The sequence below is a fragment of the Phoxinus phoxinus genome (assembly GCF_949152265.1).
Source record: "Phoxinus phoxinus genome assembly, chromosome: 21".
In the NCBI taxonomy this organism is placed as follows: Eukaryota; Metazoa; Chordata; class Actinopteri; order Cypriniformes; family Leuciscidae; genus Phoxinus; species Phoxinus phoxinus.
This window is the reverse complement of record NC_136896.1, coordinates 10331918-10346994: the sequence shown is the minus strand read 5'-3', so window position 1 is coordinate 10346994 and position 15077 is coordinate 10331918. Positions and strand designations below refer to the sequence as shown.

At 39.1% G+C, this 15077-nt stretch overlaps 1 protein-coding gene across 22 annotated transcripts in view; it reads right to left on the bottom strand.

The window, feature by feature from the left end:
• tcf7l2 (transcription factor 7 like 2) overlaps window positions 1-15077 on the bottom strand; it is an 84784-nt gene that overhangs the window by 26600 nt on the left and 43107 nt on the right. The window lies entirely within an intron of this gene.

The following is a 15077-nucleotide window of genomic DNA, read 5'->3' as shown; positions in this document are numbered from 1 at the left end:
CCTTTAGCCAAGGGTGGTCCATACATCCAAGTTTCTTCACCAAAAATAAGAAAAGCCGCTTAAGAACCATTTAAATATTTTGCCGTTTTCCTTTAATGTTCAAATGCCGCCGTGGTTGAGATCTGCGCATTCTTTTTTCCCCTTTAATTCTCTTAAATTTTTCTTCTTTATTTAAACATTTATGTTTGCCAAATTATTTATCGATGTCAATTAAGAATTAGATACTTTTAGGTTCTTTAAAATATTTATGACAGAGTATGTGAAATATCAAATACTCGCAAAATTGCAATTTAATTACATGTATTTGTATATATTTATTTAATCGCATTAAAAAAAAATTATACCATACATTTAGATGTTAAATGAACCATTTCCTAAAAAAACAATAAAATAAAAATGTTACTTTCTTATCAGCTTCTTGCTCAATTTAAAATATATAAACAAGGAAAAATATAAAATAGTATAAATGATTAAAAACAGGAAAAATAAAACGGTGATGATAATTGCAGTTTCATTTTTAATATAGGCTGTATAAAAAAATTATCCAAAAAATACACATTTTCAACAATATCCACAATATCCAAAATCAAGATACACAAGGCAGTGTGCAGAGATTAAAAAATGCAGCACTTGAAAATGCGATGTTTGCATGAATCAATGTCAAGTAGAGAAGAACGGGCAGAGATGAAAAGACGCCGTGTCTTAATGCGCATCGAGAGAGAGGGAGAAGAAGGTGCGATGCGTGTGTGTGTGTCTGTGTGTGTGAGCGAGGAAGAAGAGCGGCGAGACGCGGAGAGGGAGCCGCTGTGAGCCCGAGAGTGTCGACCCAGCACGATCACATCAGCACTGGTATTAAATTAACTCTCAGACTTTGAAACTTATTGATCTGCTATTAAGACACTGGTGAACTTGATGAAGTGAGTGCTGTAGGTGACGCGGTGGCTTCAAAGTCTCACACAAGCCACATAAAACAACCTGCTTTGATCAAAGCAAGAGAGGGAGCTTCAGAGGAACCCCCAGTTCCACTCGTCGCCGATCCGCTTATGCGGACCCCTAGTCCAGTGTGATCCTCAACCCCCGTCTCCTCCAGAACAACCACCACTACATATACTAACCTGCCAAATTGCAGCAAAATGCACAGAGCTTCACAACACGGGTCAACATACACACCACAGTCGGCTCAGTCAGAACATAAAGACAGACGTAAATCCCACGCCATTAAAATTAAAGTAAGATGCGACAGTGTTGTATTGAGGGAGGGGAGAGTATTAACAATGTTAAAAATGCACCGGCAACATCATTATTGTGTAATAAAATATTATCCCTTTTGGCAAATCTGCACATCTCACTTGCACTCTGCTGATCACCACTATGTTCGTGCCACTGGGTGGAGATAGCAGTTAATATTACCATTTCACTTGATAACGATTAGCCAGCATTGACAAATAACATAGGGAAAAAGATCCTTTTAAGTCCCGTTTCGTGGACAAAAAAAAATAACGCATTTAAATTTCACTCTAGGCAGCAGCCTCTGTTTTATAAAGAAGTCTTACTTAATGGATTTCAATGAGCTTTTTTTTCCTAAAAAAAAAAAAAAAAAAAGCTCAGGTTTGCACACAAGTTCCTGGCCTAGAGGGTTTGCCTAAAATAAATATTAAATATTAACAACTAAATTAATCATGGGAAGGACAGTGTTTGTACTCTGGCTCCAAATCTCAAGAGGAGCGCGCCTTGGCTCGGAGTGCTAGCGTTAAGCTGTGTCTGTGTAATTAAAAACGTAAACAGATGACAAATAGGAGATATTTAAACATTTGCTGTGTGTTTCTCTTTCCTTCTCCGCACTAATTTATTTAGTTAAAGGAGAAATCAAAGAGGGGGTGTTAAGCACTTCAGCGGGAGATGACAGTCGGTTTAAACACGGCTCAGTAACATGACAGCTTGCACAGAGCAGAATGAAAATCCTGATGTTTGTTTGATGGCCCTTGTATGCATTTTGTTTCTCACTGTAATAAACATATACATTTGTATTTTTTTTTTAAAAACATTCAATTTAATTGAGCTGTTATATTGCCATATTCAGAGAAAAAACGATAAATAAAAACGGTTAAATTCCAAATAAATTACAAAGCGGCCTGCATGCTGTTATTTTCCATTTAAATCTGTTGTTCTGTTGCCATGAACAAATGTCAAACCATGGCCCTATTGCACATCTCGCTCTAAAAAAAAAACATAAGAAATTCAGAGCGAAAAAATGCCTACGGCGCACATATCATTTTTAACCCACTTGCAATATCTAACTAAAAGTTATCACTTCCATTGTGACAAAAAGAAAAAATACATAAGGGGTGATGATGGGTGGAAGGAGAGGCAAGAGCAAAAGAAGGAGAAAGAGAAAAAGAAGAGGAGGGAAAAAAGAGCCCTGTGCCACAAGCATATATAAGAGAACTTTCACCAATTAGTGAGGAGAAACAGGAGAGGGAGCTGCCGCAGAGATGGTGCTCAAAGAGCCAGGCCTTGCGGCGAAGCTGTCATGTCGGCTGGATTGATCAACAGGCCTGCTATTTCTAATGGCATGTTGTCATGAAGCTGCAGCCATGGGGAGCCACCTGCCTCACTCCTTGTAGACAGCAAAATATATGTGTGTGTGTGTGTGTGGGGGAGAGTGTGTGCTGCAAAAAAAAGAAAAAAAAAGAGGGGCTTATGGTGTTTGTGTCTGTCGTGGGGTTGGGGGAGGGGGATTCCAACACCATACTTTTACTTCAACTAACAATTTGAGAAAAAACTCCATACCTCCTCCCCGTTACTCCTCGACACCCTCCCTATCCCTCAGCTGTTGATATGACAGGTGCACTACTGCTCTTTTCTTAGCACCCAGACCGCAACACAAAGCCCCGGCTATGGCAATACGGCGAACGATCGGCAACAATAGCTTTAACGCACCGGTTTCTGTGTGGAAAATGTGTTTCTATGTGGTAGTTCGGAAGGCTCTTTTATGATCAACATCGTTGATGGCACAACAAAAGGCTAAATAAACTAAACATCGCTAATTATCTAAATGTCAAAATAGCTAGCTAATACGTAAATCAGATTAAGTACAAAACAAAAAAGTGATGAAACGCTTTCAAAAAATGAGCAAGGATGTTTCATGCTTCTGTGGACACAAACAAGTAGCCGTCCTTCATTTCGACTCTCCACGGGCGCAGAAGTGCTGCCTCGCTAACGATGAAAAGTCAAATAAAAGTTACAGAACTTTCGAGTTCAAGGTAGCGCTAGCCATTTTGAGTGTATGTCACGTACAGGTAACCTTTTTATCGGGTCCGCCTCTGGTCTCATCAGTCGATGAAATTCTCTGCCCGCGGCGGTGGCTTAGCCGAGGGACACCAACCAATAGAAAAATATTTCATTGTGTTAGCATTTCAAATGCCGAGTGGAGCGCGGGGGGCGAGGAGGGCCGGGAGAAGCGCTAACCGATCATTGCCAGTGGAATTAATTGGCTATTCCGAGAATAATGTCCCTTACTGTGGGTCCTTGGAGGGCTGAACACTAGCAGAGTCTACGATTTTTTTGTTTTGTTCGGTGTCTTCAAAAAAAGGACCGCTGGGGGGTACTGGCCGCATTAGGGTTTTAGCTCATTCCCCTAAAGGGCGGGGAAAAAATAATCAGAGCCAGTGAACCGAACTCAGCTAATCCGCACCCTAATTAAAAACACAGAACCCCATTACACCTAGCCATACCGCCAATTGACGAAAAACAATTTTCTAAAGACAAAAACTAAAATTACAGGGAACTATGTTTGCCATTTCTCATGCACAGACGAAATTCAGCTGATAAACAAAAAACGGCAGAAACGTTTGCCCAAATGTTGCGAACAATGGATTTCATTCGGCTTTCGGCCAGCGTTCGATAAATGGCTAAAGATGGAGCGACCGTGGTGCTGCTTCAATCCTTTTATTCAAGGGGATTTGAATTTAAGCTCTTTTCCACGTCGGCCAAGCATATGCATTGACCCTAACTGATATCAGTGCATCTCTTAGACATATCTTTATCTAACCTTTCTTAAAGCCCTGTGCCTTTTCAAACTCAAAACAGCATTAAGAATAAGTATTGTCTAGAGTGGGAGGGGGTATCCCTGGGAGACTCCTTCGAATCGTTGGGCCTGGTTCGAGGCAGGAGCCTGCAGGATACACAGCTGCTTATGCACACCAGTCAGATGCTCTGAGTGCACAGAGATAAACAAAAAAAGAAAAAAAGAAAAGCCATCCCAAATGTACTATCTTTCCACACCGGGCTTCGTCGGGTGTCGATTTCATCCCATCCGAAAATGTATGGGCGATGCAGCAAGGCCCTATTATACGGTTTTCCTTTGCTCATTGTGAATTCCGTCAACGAAGTCAATCTTATTAACTTCCGCGCTGGTTCACACATGACATTTTCTTCAATTTTCTCGCCGACATCAAAAACATCAATTAGCAGCTCGAAAATAGGAAGGAGCGAATGACAGAGTACGATAACACAGACTTATTTGAAGCTAAGAGTAAATCTATTCTCCGGTTTCTGAATGTGTTCATTACAATTTTCAAAGAAGACCTCCAAATAGCAAAGAAATTAAATTTATCTCCGAGAAATGTCCAGATTTTTTTTCTTGTTGTAATCCTGTGTCTGTTTCCCGCCCCCGACGGGCGACACAAAAGCGTAATGGTGCTGCATTCTTGCTCTCTCATTATAACAGATTACAATGCAGAACGTATGACTATAACAACGTTTTCCTGATTAAAAAAAAAAAATACAACTACTACCAAAACGCAATAAATAAACATACATACACTTTTTTTTCCTGGTCTTTCTCTCATACTATCGATCAGTTTCCTGTTATTCTTTAGTATCTCAAAATTCAAAGAAACCCAATCCTGCGCATTAATAAATTGAGCTTTCCATCCTTTTATTTTCTCCCTGTAAATAAAAAGCATGTAACTCAATAAACTTCTGATAGTAACCTTTAAGTAAAAGGTTATTTTTGCTGATAGCCAAACATTACTACACCGCTTCCCTGTGCTTATGTTACATCTCCAAGGGGGTGAATACAAGCAACTTCAGTGGCCCTGGAAAAACACTCTGGTGGAGTGCATGAGAGAGGAGATGTAGGATCACATTCCTCCGGCCCATTGATTTCTGATCTTTTGACATTATTTAGCTGCTTCCTATTTTCTCGGCTGTCTGTTTTTTCCACGTCGTGAAAGACAGCAATGTCCAAACAAGCGACGGTTGGGATATCTACTATCTGTCAAAGGACTGGGCTCTTCCCGGCACTACAACAGTGGAGAGTACTGACACAGTACCGAGAATCGCCGGGATGAAAATATCACTCTTTATAATGGGGCCTAATCAGATTTCGGCTGCCATTTGCCTTCTAGCGAACGCGTAGTGGAGCTGCGGCGATGTAACCTATACACGTCCCGTGCCCGTCTGCACTCCCCGTCCACCGTCTGCCCCTCGGAGCAGAGTATTAGGAGGTTACATTTATCAAATGACTGATCACCAAAGAGGATCAGTGAGAAGATCTTTCAAAGGAAGCGCTGAGACTAAATGTAAAGAGTATTTTGACCTTCGACTCTGCATAATGAAAACAATACGTTTTCTGTCAGAGTTTTCCTTGACACGTTTATGCCATCGACATGCTGAAACATGCACGCATACATTCACAAAAACAAACCTTACATTAAAAATCTTCAAATGTCATTAACCCATTAAAGAATTAATTTTAATAATGAGTCCTAAAGAAGAGTCTGATTTTGGTCAGACTACCGGCCTGGGCTTTAAAAAATGATTAGCCTACATCTAAACAATCAAAATGGTGATGGTAATGTCCTCCAGTCTGACACTAATGGACTTTCAATGAGGTAAAAAAAAAAAAAAAACAGGGGTTGAGGATCCAAGGAAAACCCTTTCACTGCAGTCCCAATGAGGTTTCAGTGGGGTCCGTGAGGGCAGTGACCCCTGGTCTAATTCCGCTAACCAACTAGCTAAACCAACATAATGTGAGCTGTACGACAGTGTCTTTTGCGGTCTGTAAATAAGAACATATTTAACATAACAAAAAATATACACATTTTACAGATTATTGCCATGGGAACGAAGCACAGAAAGCATTTTTCCCATAACTGCTAAGTGACTTCATAGGGGCGTGCCACAAATTAGTATTAGCACAATCATCCGTTCCCAGGGAACGAAACATTTAGCCACAGCACAAGATGTGCGCTTTAAATAACATCCTGTCCAAGCATCCTATTCTCATTTAGTTATTACTCATCTCTTGGCTAATTTAACCTTAAAAAAACAGGTCTGCTTCCTTCTACCATTACTTTTCTAATAACTAATTTTTTAGTTAATTTTAGCACAGCCATGTCACTTTAGTACTACCCTTTGCATCTACCTTTCCAATTACTTTTAGTGTTTGGGATTTACAAATTTGCTTTCATGTCCTATGTTGGTAGATAAGTCTCCAGCTCCTGGCCATGAAAGCAGCTTTTTAATGAGCTGCGCTGAGGTTAATTGGTTCGCTAAGATCCCCAAGTCATATGTCTCAATATGAAATTAAGCCATTTCCTAGAGTTTCTCTGACTTATTTAATTAAAAACACTTCAGCCCAATTTTCATTTCCCACAGTATACAGAGTATGCAGCAGTACGCTTGGATTGGGACCTCTCACATTTTTTTACCCCCCTCCTTCCTTTTGAATAAGCATTTGTTCATCAAGGACAATTAATCTGAAGAGTGCAGCATGTACGATTAGCATGAGAGCATTCTCTCGGCCGCTGTGACGCTACTACACGTTATGTGTAAAGGGAATAAAAGTCATTTTTATCAAAATGACACATTTCTAGACAAATTCTCCCCTTCCACCTTTGTAAATTTCCCTTTGTCAACACACACTACATAACTGCACAAATTCAGTGGGGCAACGATGCAATGAAGATGACGATTTAACAGCTAAACATGAGTTCTTATTAACAGTTATTAAAGTAGCTATTAATTGTAATTGGCAAATGTTACTGATTAAATGCTCTATAGCACACTACTCAATAATGATTAAAAAGATGATCTGGATAAACAAAACGTAAGACTGGAGCTCTGAAATAAAAATATATTTTTTGGAATTTGGCATGAACAACCTATCAATGCGTATAAATCTGTCAAAAAAAGTATATAGACCTTCTACAAAAACTTGATTCCATTCATCAAAATTATAATAATTAAAACCATTAATAATAATAACAATATTAATAATAATGATCCTACCAAATCATAACCCTTCCACACTACAAACAAAATTGTCTTTAAATTCTTAGCCTATTATAATTATTATTCATGTTGAGGAATTAGTAATTATTCAGAAGAAGGGTCCATAATAATAATAATAATTATTACTATTATTATTATTTGTGTAGTTATGTAGTGTGTGCGTATTATTAGTATTATTATGGACCCTTCCCCTGAATAATTACTTTAATTCCTCAACATTAATAATAATAATATTCTGAGGATTTTTTTGGAAGAGGAAAGGTGCATAATTTGAAAACATTGCACCAGGACTCATCAAATTCTTGTTACGCCATCAGTATTATTCACTTATTATTAGGAGAGACATGAGGTGAATCTGCCCGTATAAGAGTCCCGTAATTAACAGTAGGGTGAAAGTGTTAAGGTTAGCCTCTCGCTGATATGGTTCAATTCTCCTGACAGAGTAATTACGGGGCTGCTCAATAGCCAACCGTTTCACTAAAAACTAATTCAATCCATCTTCATTTCCTCAGCTCCGCCCCTCTGATTGATGGATAGTCATCATTAGTGGGTGACAAAACACTGAGTTGAGTGTGCAGAAGAAAATGTGATAATTCCAGGGCCACTGGAGGATGCGGTCACGCACACACACATACACACACCTGCCCAGATCATACATTATAGCGGGAGTCTGGACTAGGAGGCGGAACAGAGGGAGAGTTACGGGTCACTGACCGTAGAGCAACCTGGGAGAGCACATACACAAGCAGACGCAAATAGAGCTGTGCGCCCAGTCATAAACGCACACAGTGCCTGTCTCACACACACATGCCAGCGCTCTCCTCCAAACCTTTTTATAGCTGCGCAGACTGTTTAAAACAAGAAGACACCCCCTCACACACACAAACTCTGAGTAGTCTCATACACATCGCTTTCAAACAGTAACCACAAACCACTGATTAACGGAGACTTGTCTGCTTCACTATATTTTATGTCTATGGCTATATTCTGACCCAGCCAGGCTATATATCTTAATTATGTGTTCTGTTTTTTCCCCCCACAGGGGAGGCGCGGGCTCCAGTGCTGCTGTACGAGGCCTCCTTAAATGAGAGCCTTGCAAACTTTATGGTTTGTGTTTGCCGACAGCATTTGAGATTACACACCTCGCTCTGAGCTTCAAGAAAGCTGAAGTGTGTTATTTCTGTGCCGCTAGTGTCACCGAATGAAGTTGCATTAAAAAATGCAACCGATTTCCTGAATCTGTCAGCCATTGGCTGGACAAACAGGTACTCTTGCCCTAAAATGTACACCACTGGGTGAGCCAGTGTAGCGTAACAGGGATAGTTCAACCAAAAATCGAAATAATTTACTCATCCTCGTGTCGTTCCAAACCTGTAAGACTTACTTTCTTCTGTGAAACAAAAAGAAGATATTTTGAAAAATGTCTCAGAGTTTTTTTTTCAATGTTGTTTGGACCCCCCCGACTTTCATTATATGGACCAAAATTATTAAAACACTTTAAAAAATATCTGGGAACAGCATGAGGGAGAGTGAATTTGGGGGTAAAATATCGCTTTAACAATGCCCACCATATTCTCAACCTCAAAGACGTCTTCTAATTATCTCCATTTCAGAGAAATGCATATGCATTTCGTGCGGGCAGATGGAGTCTTTGTCCACATGTAAATCTGGGAAATCTTGATAACAGACGGTGAACACTCTGTGGCGGCACGTTGTCGGCAGGGTGCGATAGCCGCGTGGCACGGCCGATCGAACAGCTAAAGGAACATGGCACTCTCACAGTGATTATCCCACTCTCCTCTGGCTCCCGGTTCTGGGGTCAGCGGTGCTTCTGAAACACGGCTGGCCTTGCCATTTCAATGATTGAATTTGGTCTGGATCCCTCAATCGATTGTGTGCAGTGACCCCAGAAAGCCCCCCATGAGAAAGGCCCGCCACACCTCACGCATGGCCTGGAGGAGAGCATCTGTACGCAAACACACAGTAACACTCACAGACACAAACAAACACAACTACTGGGTTCACTTGCAGACAGACTCTAACACTCATGTCACTGACTAAGAAAACTAGGGACCTGTGGTGAAAAGCTACTAACTAAAGACTAACTGAAAGAAGTGGCACTACTAACCAGATTTTTGAATTTGTGACAGAAGCTTACAGGTTTTCAAAATAGTATAGCTTTTCCAGTAACAAGCTACTTTTACCAACCATTAGTGGTAGATCAAAAACTAAGTAGACCTGATTAAATTGAGATAATCAATTTGTTCAAATGGATCATCTGAATAGGTCAATTACTAATTATATATAGTAATATATATATAGCATTGACATGCTCAAATCCTTGCAGCATTTTAGGTCTTGTTTTTAAAAGTGAAATATTTAGTTAAATGCTGTTGCTCATTAGTATCTTTTTGTCTAGTGTGTGTGTGTGTGTGTGTGTGTGTGTGTGTGTGTGTGTGTGTGTGTGTGTGTGTGTGTGTGTGTATATATATATATATATATATATATATATATATATATATATATATATATTAGGGCTGTCAAAAGATTAATCGTGATTAATCGCATCCAAAATAAAAGTTTGTGTTTACATAATATATGTGTGTGTACTGTGTATAATTATTATGTATAAATACACACACATTCATGTATATATTTAGGAAATAATTGCATTTATATACTGTATATACATTTATATAATTTATATTATAAATAAATATGTTATATATAAATATAACCAATTTTTCTTAATAATATACATGATTGTGTTTTTTTATATATCTAAATAATTATACACAGTACACATACATATATTATGTAAACACAAACTTTTATTTTGGATGTGATTAATCACGATTAATCTTTTGACAGCCCTAATATATATATATACACACACACACATATACATATACACACACACACGATGCAATATATATTTACATTATTATATTATAAATAAATATCAAAATTTATAGAATATTATTTTATATATAATGCATAATATAATTATATGTATAACATACAATATTATATACATAATGTATAATATGCACTATACAGTGCTATGCATAAGTTTAGACACCCATGCTAAAGTTGCCTAAAAAGAGGAATAAAAAATCATCTTTTGGAAATTGATCTTAATGCCTTAATTTAAAAAATGAGGAAAACTCCAACCTTTAAGGACACCAATTTTCTTTGTGAATGAATAATGTATCGTAAAAAAATAAATGTTCTTCCTTAAAATACAGGGTGCATAAGTTTGGACACCCCTATGTTAAATTCCCATAGAGGCCGACAGATTTTTATTTTTAAAGGCCAGTTATTTCATGGATCCAGGATACTATGCATCCTGATAAAGTTCCCTTGGCCTTTGGAATTAAAATAGCCCCACATCATCACATAACCTTCACCACACCTAGAGATTGGCATGGGGTACTTTCCATAAGATCATATCTCAATGCAAATTAAACCAGCTTTTAAGCTAACTGAAATAAAACCATGCCAATCTCTAGGTGTGGTGAAGGTTATGTGATGATGTGGGGATATTTTAATTCCAAAGGCCAAGGGAACTTTATCAGGATGCAGAGTATCCTGGATCCATGAAATAACTGGCCTCTAAACATAAAAATCTGCCTGCCTCTATGGGAATTTAACATAGGGGTGTCCAAACTTATGCACCCTGTATTTTAAGGAAGAACATTTATTTTTTTAAGATACATTATTCATTCACAAAGAAAATTGGTGTCCTTAAAGGTTGGAGTTTTCCTCATTTTTTAAATTAAGGCATTAAGATAAATTTCCAAAAGATGATTTTTTATTCCTCTTTTTAGGCAACTTTAGCATGGGTGTCTAAACTTATGCATAGCACTGTATGTATAAATCATATGAAAATAATATAATTTAATAATTGACTTCAAAAGTAGGTAACGTAGCGCCGCTAGCTACTTTTTCAAGACTCAAGAGTAGTTTAATTGAAGTTTAACTATTTCAAACAATGCGTAGCTTGTAGCTTCCCCAACACTGCTAGGGCCTTTAGTCTTAAGACCAACAAGTATTTCATCACCTGGCATGGCAAGCATCATCAACACCCTCCTTAAATGTTCCTGGCAGGTGAGATTTAACCACAGAGGGCTGAAACGGGTTCACCGGTGAGTGATTCCTCTATGGTTGACACACCAGCAGCGTGAGTACATGTGAAAGTGAATGTGTGAATCATATTTAGACCTGTGCGCTCTTGTTCTGCTGGCTGACAGCAAAAGAAGAATATAATCCTCGTCCTCCCGTAGCAGTGGCACACGGCAAGTCCAAACTCATTGAGCGCCACAAACAAACACTCTCTGGGCTCATGCTACACATTATCCACACGGCAAGATGGTGGAACGCCGTGGCAAATGCAGCGTGCCGGCCTCCAGACCCTGCAGTTTGTTTAGTAACACTTGAGCTTATGACGCCCGAAGGGTGCAATTAAGTCCAATTACAGTCTGTGGTTTTTATTAAGAGCTACAAGCTGGCCAGGCTGCGGGGCCAGTGAGCGAAACACACACAGTCGAGTTCAGCACTGCTAAATCAAACCAATTCAGACTCAATAAAAGGAATACATTATGACTTACTCTGTAAGTTCAATAAAGGCAATATAATTGCTACATATTGCACAATAACCAGAATAATTCAATAAATGACAAATGAGAGATGAATGGCATACAGAATTATCACAAAGGAAAAGAACATCAGATGAATGAGTACATGAAACGCAAGTTTTGAATAGCTTAAAAAAAACCCCATACAATTATTATATATTATTGTGACCCAGATTTTGATGTCATATTCCAACCACTGAAATGGGAATTTTCATTAAAAAATATAAGATAATAATGGAGATATTATTGAGATACTATGACTGCCTATCATTTGTATGTGAGAGGCCTTCTTCATACCCCGAGCATCTGAAATCGGGGACAGGTCAAATGATCAGATGACCTCACACACCCCGGCGATGTCACCAGGGTAAGCCAGCGATCCCCATACAAAGGGACGGTACAAATGAAAGGAAAGCGAATGGAAAAGTTAGAGGTCACCGCACGATGCGAGATAAGTACTCTGAACTCTCCCTCCGGCTAGATACCGCAGGGCACAAGACCCTTTTAGCGCTGAATACGTAAATCTGATCAATATCATGACCGAGATCCTTTATGAAAGACAGCTCAATCCTAATTCAACTTCGCTGATAAAGAGCGCGGGGAAAAAAACGAAGGGAACACCCAAAATACCAATAGCGCGGCCGGCCTTTTCATGAAAATGGCAGGGGCAGATGTCACAAAGCATTCTGGGGTTTTGGTCACGTGACCTTGCGCTAGGGATACTTGGGCGCATGACAAGTGAGCTACAGCTGTGACGGAACAAATAACAAGCACATCCTTCGGCATTCATCAGCGCATCAAAAACCAGCCCTGTATCAATCTGTCGTTCGCAGGGAGCGGTGAGAGAGCGAAGCATTTTTCTCTTTGTGTTCCTGTTATTGGGCTGTTAGCTGATCGCTATCATCCTCTTCTCCGCACTGCGCTTGGACACGTTTCAAAAAGACGGGAGTCTTTTTTCTCCCTTTCTGTAAGGAAACCGTCTCCTTAATGGCTTTCAAAACAGGAAGCACAACAATAAAAGTGAAAAGTGAGAATGCTCGCTGCAGACATCTTTTCCATTTTGCAGCGCGGCGGCATTACACTCTCTGGCGTATACACACGCGCTCGCACAAAAAGACAAGCACACACAGTTACACTGACACACTGACCTTCAGACATTCCTCATTCTGTCTAGCGTGATTCTCTAATGTAATGACTGTGTGTGTTACAGAAATAACTAATTCTCCCTCAGCGGATACATTTGTCAGACATTGAAGGGATCGATCACCCAAAAATTAAAGCTGTCATCTACTCACATTTTCTTCATAGAAAACTAAAGGATTTATCTAGAAAAATGTAATGTTTAGACTGCTCTTTTCCTCACAAGAAAGGTATATGGTGACTACAGCTATTAAGCTCCTAAAAGGCCAGCAAAAGAAACAAAAGAATCTTGTACAACTTTCATTGTATGGAAAGGAGCAGTTTGAACATTTTGATGACAGTCTTTTGTGATCAGATTATGGTCCGGAATCATTCATCTATAAAGAATTGACAGCAGATTTTGAAATTTTACAAAACTCAAACTTAGAAACTCCGTTTAAGTCTTTTATGCTCACCAAGTTAACATTTTTTTTATTAAAAATACTTCAAAATAGTATTTAAAAATACTTTGTAATATTGTGAAATATTATTACAATTTAAAAGAACTGTTTTCTATTTGAATATATTTTAAATTGTAATTTATTCCTGTGATCCAATGCTGAATTTCACATTTGTATATGCTAATTTGGCGCTCAAGAAACATTCTTATTTTTATCAATGTTTTTTTTTTCAGGATACTTTGATGAATAGAAAGTTTAAAATAACAGAATTTATTTGAAACAGAGACATTATAAAATGTAACATTATAAATGTCTTTACTGTCACTTTTGATATGTTTCATGCATACTTGGTGAGTAAAAGTATTTAAACTCTCTCCAAAAAAACAACAACAACAACTTTTGATCGGTAGCGTGTATATCCTGTCCGTAATTTTAGATTGTGCTTTATGCTATATTCCAAACAACTTTATTACAACACAAAGTCTGCATCTAACTTTCTCTGGCTTCTTTAACACAGCCATCCTTACAGATACAGAGGATCCCTGACCTGACCCTAACTCCAACACACCAGAGGACTTCAACATGCCACGAGAAGCGCTTTCAGTTCAGCGGCACAAAAAGCTCAGAGAGACAGCTACATGTACTTCCTCACAGCTGGATAAAACAAATCTTAACAGCACAACTACGCCTCACCAAAGCGCTTCATATTTTCTGTACACCCTCAAACGTATTGTGTTGTCTCTAGGTACTAGGAACCTATCTATCATTTCAGTCTAAAAACAGAATCTGCATCACCCTCTTCAGTGTGAGCAACCCCACCCCCCCGAATTGATTTCTCCCAGTCGAGGCCTTTCCCAGTGCGGACCGCATCCGCAACAGTGTCATCTTTACCGCCAGTCCTCTTTTAACTGGCTTTTACTCTAGTGGCGGAATGTACAAACGATGAAGGCGGAGGGGAAGAAAGAAACAGAAAAACTGATACATGCGCTCCAAAGTTTCGTCTATTGATTTCTTTTTGATGCGCAGCCGAAAAAAAAGGGAAGGAGTTCAAAGCTGAGGAGATCTTTTTTTGATCACCACTAGAATAGCTGTGTTGGTAGTCGGCATTGAAGCAGCAGTGCTAGACGGAAAGTGTCGGTGTGGATTCCTTTGTTCTGGCCGAAGCCCCGTGGCAAGGACCCTGACCTGGTGTGGTCAGCGAGGTCTTTAGCGAGGCGCAACATTAACACGTGCTGAGGGGTGATCATGAAGAAATTCAGAGCTGCCCATTCATACGTCTCCCTGCCGGACACAAAGAGAATATGTATGGCTACCGCACTGTGGTTAACTGCAGACAACTGCAGTCACAGTCACATAAGGAGCTATTCAGAAACTACGGGAAAGAGCGTGTTGGGAATTTAATTTTTTAGAATATACCTTTTTTTTTTTATCCATTCCATTTAAAAAAAATAGCAATCCTGTTCTTGAAATCCTGTAATTTTTGTATTGATGCGGACAGAACAATATACAAAAACACTGCACTACATTAATGGCTGATGCTAATATTCTATATTATTTTATT